The following is a 5,743-nucleotide window of genomic DNA, read 5'->3' as shown; positions in this document are numbered from 1 at the left end:
CAGCCAGACCAGAACAAGGGGGTATCACCCTTACATGCTATCCATCCTCCCAAACAGCCAGCCAGCCAGCCAACCTCTCTCTCTCTGTCTGTCTGTCTCTCTCTCTTTCTGCCCCCCCCTCTCTGTCACTGATTAGGCAACATATGGTTTAATCATTTTCATGAGTTGGAGTTTAAGAGTGTTTTTTGTGGAGTCAGATCACTCAGGCACCTGGCAAGAATGAACAACCACTTAGGCCCCTTCTTTCAGAGGTGAAACCGGAGAGCATAATTTGTCTTGGTGGGACATGTTCTTATTTTGTAATGATTCGTTAAATGTGTTTAATGGACTCTGTGGAGTTTGGATTAGGCCAACGTTATTTTAAGATTCAATCACTGATTTGTCATTGTGCTTTATATATGGTCTGTAGGCCTACATGGCCCTCATAGTGACTATTCCTTCTCATTGAGCCGTGTCTGTGGGTGAAAGTCCAACTAGCCTGGCCTTTCCTGTTGCATGTGCCCTCGATGTTGCTCCTCCTACGTGGGGAAAACAATAAAGTTTCCCCTCTGTACATTAAGGCCGAGTAGCTTTTGAGGGACTTTTCCTCATTAAACATCCCGAAAGAAAATGAGGCCTTTAAATTGTGCTTTTGCAAGATATTGTCAAGTTGAGTCAAGTCGACTTTACTAGTTTCTTCATATGCACAGGTCATACAAGCAAATGGAAATTGTGTTTCTCGCTATCACATTCAAGGACATAGACATAAACAGGACTGACATTGTTAGGACAGACATTTCAGTGCAAGACAGGTCCACTAAAAAAGTTGAATAATCTTGAATCATCATCAATCATCAATGGCGTAGACTCTTGCATCACAAGGCCACAAGCAGCAGGAAAGGGCGGTAGGAGCTAGTTTGATCTACACACACACATATAGGCTTACTACTGAAGAGTTAAGGTCAATGGGGGAAAGTAATGCCTTCAACACAGTCAGGACAGAGCCACCTGTTGGTGGTCGGTGGAACAAGTCAGCACCAGTTGTCGTGAGAGTATATTACCACTAGAGGGAGACATACACTGACTTTAGTATACACTGGTCTGGCTTACAGTACTAAGCAATCCACTTGTGCATACGTTGTATTGCATCACCTCCATCAGAGACATTGCTGTGGATTTTGTGTGTGAAGTACTGCATCATGATGTCTTTTATTTCTCTGTCTGCCTGTCTGATTTCTCTCTCTCTCTCTCTCTCTCTCTCTCTCTCTCTCTCTCTCTCTCTCTCTCTCTCTCTCTCTCTCTCTCTCTCTCTCTCACTCTCGGATGAAGAAGAGGGCCTCATTAATGTGAAAACCGGGCTCGCCTTTGCTGTTTGCCAAGACTGATCAGTGCTGATCATAAGAACATGGGGAGAGGGATAGAGTACATAATGAGACCATAACATGTGAGATATCTTATGACCAGATGTGTAAAAGATTTTTAAATATTTAACATTTCTGTTTGTTATGAATGCCTGGTTGTGCATGATTAATAGTGTAGAAATTTTGTCTTCAATAATGGTGCAGTTGTATAATACAACTCATTTTATTTTACAAGCAAGAACTGAATAGGACATCAAATAAAGTATTGCTCATTACTGGCTTGCCCCTGGAGAAAATCGCCACAGGCCACCCAATGTCAGCCTGGCCCCCCCCATACTGTATATAGGGTTCCCACTGGTGCTTGAATTCTTTGAAAATGCTTGAATTTCAATTAAGTGTTTTCAAGGTTGTGAAAATGCTTGAATTTTTGGTGAAGTGCTTGAAAATGCTTGAAATTTGTGTCAAGTCAAACTCAGTAAACCAAATAATAGAAATAAATTGTTCAGGTACATCAAAAGTCTGAGGGAGTGAGATGTCAGATGGGATTTGCCATTCAACATCTTAAAATTGATTAAAATGCAGGAAATTGCATCTTAAAAACACAACATTTTCTGGGGGAGGACCCCCACACCCCCTTCCCGCGACCTATTAAAGGTGCTGGAAAACTGAAAATTTGGTGCTTGAAGGTGCTTGAAAAGTGCTTGAATTTGTTCATGAAAAAGGTGTGGGAACCCTGTACAGTCTGGCGTTAGCAAGGCGTTTAGCGTGCCGGTCGGGCCTATTCATAGTCACACATAAGGCCTGAGGGGGCGCTGTGGCGCAGCGCGCTAAGCCCCCCACATTTGGGCTTGCATGCCCACCCTCGGGGACCCCGGTTCGAGTCCGGCCAGGGTCATTTCCCGATCCTCCCCTGTCTCTCTGTCCCATTCGCTTCCTGTCACCATCTTCGACTATCCTATCAAATAAAGGCATAAAAGCCCCTAAAAAAATATGCTTAAAAAAAAACATAAGGCCCGCCAGATGGTTCAATCCGGCCCCAGATTGGAGAGCAAAATAAACTAAGTATGTCAATAAAAGAAGTAAATCTCTAGCCCATTACAGTTACTTAATTACTTGAAATTACTGTACAGTGTATGTGACTTTTTTCTCACCATTTACAGAAAATGTTCCCGATATAGACTACCCCCTGTCATCCACCTCAAAATGGTTGACTATGTGATTCCAATATGAAACTGATATTCATGATGTTTCACAATTACGTCACGTTACGTGGTCCGGCCCACTTGAGATCAAATTAGCTGTATGTGGCCCCTGAACCGAAATGAGTTTGACACCCCTGCTTTAGAACATTTTAAATTCTGTTGAAATAGGGGACCAATCGATTTTTAGCCTTTCCACAGACTCAATCAGGCGTGTTGAATTCAGTGCTCAATTAGCACGTGTTCAGTTCGTGTGAGTGAAGGAATGGGTGCTTATCGATTGAAGCTCTTCAACTAGTAGAATACGACGGTATTTCATGAACACAAGCTAAACACGCCCCTGGCATCTCCCCCTGAGAAATGGGATGGCAACGTGAGTAGGCCAGGCCAAATGTTCGTAGAGCTTTGAAGTTGCCACAGGCAGGCCTATGTTAGTCTGATTATCATCGACTTTCAAATCTCTTCAAGACTTGGTCTGACCAAGAGCACAATAATTAACATTTCCCAAACGGCATGGTCGACACGCCTTCCTTGGTTTGCTAATGGTTGTATACTTCCTGACAAAGTGGGAGGAGTTCCCGATTTTTGGGGGGCTCAGAAACTGTGTGTATTACTCTTGGTCTTACTAGAAGCAATGCTGAAGGTGTTTCGTCACTAGGAGGGCGCGGCCTGGTTAGGCCTATGTGGTTTATTTCATGAAGCCTGTTTTTATGTTTATGTTTATGCATAGCCACCTGTGTCTGTGTATGCAGGTGTGTGTGTGTCTGTGTGTGTCTGTGTGTGTGTGTGTGTGTGTGTGTGTGTGTGTGTGTGTGTGTGTGTGTGTGTGTGTGTGTGTGTGTGTGTGTGTGTGTGTGTGTGTGTGTGTGCGTGAGTGTGCGTGTGCGTGTGCGTGTGTGTGTGTGTGTGCGTGTGCGTGTGTGTGCGTGCGTGTGTGTGTGTGTGTGTACCATATGTTTGTATTTGTGCATGTATAAGTATATGTATGTGCATCTCTGTATGATACCGTCTGTGTGAACTGAGAGTCTATGCATGGTTTATACTGTATGTGTCTAAGTTTCTCTGTTCATGTATGATATGTGGGAGTTGGATATGTTTATGCATAACCGTGTGTGTGTGTGTGTGTGTGTGTGTGTGTGTGTGTGTGTGTGTGTGTGTGTGTGTGTGTGTGTGTGTGTGTGTGTGTGTGTGTGTGTGTGTGTGTGTGTGTGTATGTGAGTGTATGATATATGTGGGAGTTGGAAATGTTTATGCATGACCACATGTGTGCGTGTGTGCGTGTGTGATATATGTGGGAATAGTTGGATATGTTTGTGCATGGCCACGTGTGTGTGTGTGTGTGTGTGTGTGTGTGTGTGTGTGTGTGTGTGTGTGTGTGTGTGTGTGTGTGTGTGTGTGTGTGTGTGTGTGTGTGTGTGTGTGTGTGTGTGTGTGTGTGTGTGTGTGTCTGTGTGTGTGTGTGTGTCTGTGTGTGCTTGCTTGTGATTGTGCGTGCGTGTGTGCTAATGTATGATATATGTAGGAGTTGGGTATGTTTATGCATGGCCGAGTTGAGGAGGTGGTGGTGGTGCGTTCGAAGGTATAGTGGGGGCGGAGGTAGAGTAGGCTCGCTGTGGCTGTGCAGCAGTACACAGCGGCAGCCGTCTTCTCAATCCCGCCTCTGTGCTATTTCTGTTGCTTCAGGAGATCCCTGTCTGACCGGGCCTTTCACGCCCATGCCCCATGCTCCAGTGCCCACACAACACAGGCCCTGCATTGATGGACCCTGGGGCTACACTCAGCAATCAGAGAAGCTGACAAGGGCGGGGGATAAAGGGGTCAGTTGTTTAGAGCCCAAGGAGAGAGGGGGCCCAAAATTGGGCTTTCATTAAATTGGATGGGGACCTGCTTCAGATGATTTTGTCCTGGGCCCGGGAAAAGCTGTTAGCGTCCCTGACAGCAGTAGCAGTAGCAGCGGCATCAACAGTATCATTGGAGCTCCACTCCACTGAGGAGCCTTTCTGTGGCCTCCGGGGGCCCCCCAGCCTAATCGGGGGGAAAAGCCCACCAGACAGCCTCTATAATCTCATACAGCCCCCGTGGCCTTGGGAGAACTGCATCCACTTGGACTACATAAATAAACAGCCACAGTCAGGGCAGGGTAGGGTAGGGTAGGGCCAGACTAGCTAGCTACAGCGCAACAGTGGCCCTGTTGATCCTCTCAGAGTCAGAGGGATCACTTATACAGCAGTGCAGGGAGGGAGCGGGGGAAGAGAGAGAGAGAGAGAGAGAGAGAGAGAGAGAGAGAGAGAGAGAGCAGAGATGAGACACAAGTGGGGGCATGTGGGCGTGATGTAGCCAGCAATGGTCTTCAGAATGGAGACTGACTTGCTTTGGACTGGCTTAGAATGCACACATGGTTATTCATCTACTTGTTGACCTACAAAGGCTAAATAAGGTAAAGGCAAACGTGAGAAACTGAGGAAATGTTATTGATGAAATAGTCTTATTCAACACCCCACTTTACCCCCAACAAATTGACTCAAGATATTTGCCCACATGACAAATAGGCTGTAGTTCTTTGCTATTTCATGGCAGTTTGCTATTGCTATTGCAACATGAATGACTTAAAACGAGATTAAAGTTGTACAGTAGGGGTTATATATTATAGATGTTTACAGTATTTTTTACACAACAAACATAATTTAGTTATAGCCTAAGTGTTCTGTTTCTTCAGTCTTTACACAATATTTCCATTCAGAAGAGTGAATGAAGCTTGGCTTTAGGCTGGGATTGTTTTAAAGTTGAAAGTGTCTAGAATATTCCTGCAGAGAAAACCTTTACTCATGTTCAGAATAATGGATGGACACTCTAAATCTATTTTCAGTTTTTTCCTGTAGTTATTTCTACATGGGATGTTACACAAGAGAGTCGGTTCACCCGTTTCTTGTTTGTTTGTTGTTTTGTTTGTCTGCGACATAGCTCTGGGTTATAAACAGACCACAGACCCTATATATAGCATCACACCCCTAATATCTTTACCATGATGAACAGATGATGGTGTAGGTGAAGTTTTCTCTCTCTGGGGCTTGGAGTAGACATATAGTATGTGTATAATTTCATAGACAGACTGGCATGTTTGTTATCATTAACTAAATGGAGCTCAATTTAAGTTAGCCCAAGTACAAGATATTTCAGGACTTGCTGAAAAAACTAATTAAAACA

The sequence above is a fragment of the Engraulis encrasicolus genome, chromosome 22, assembly GCF_034702125.1.
Source record: "Engraulis encrasicolus isolate BLACKSEA-1 chromosome 22, IST_EnEncr_1.0, whole genome shotgun sequence".
Taxonomy (NCBI): domain Eukaryota; kingdom Metazoa; phylum Chordata; class Actinopteri; order Clupeiformes; family Engraulidae; genus Engraulis; species Engraulis encrasicolus.
This window is presented reverse-complemented; position numbering follows the sequence as displayed.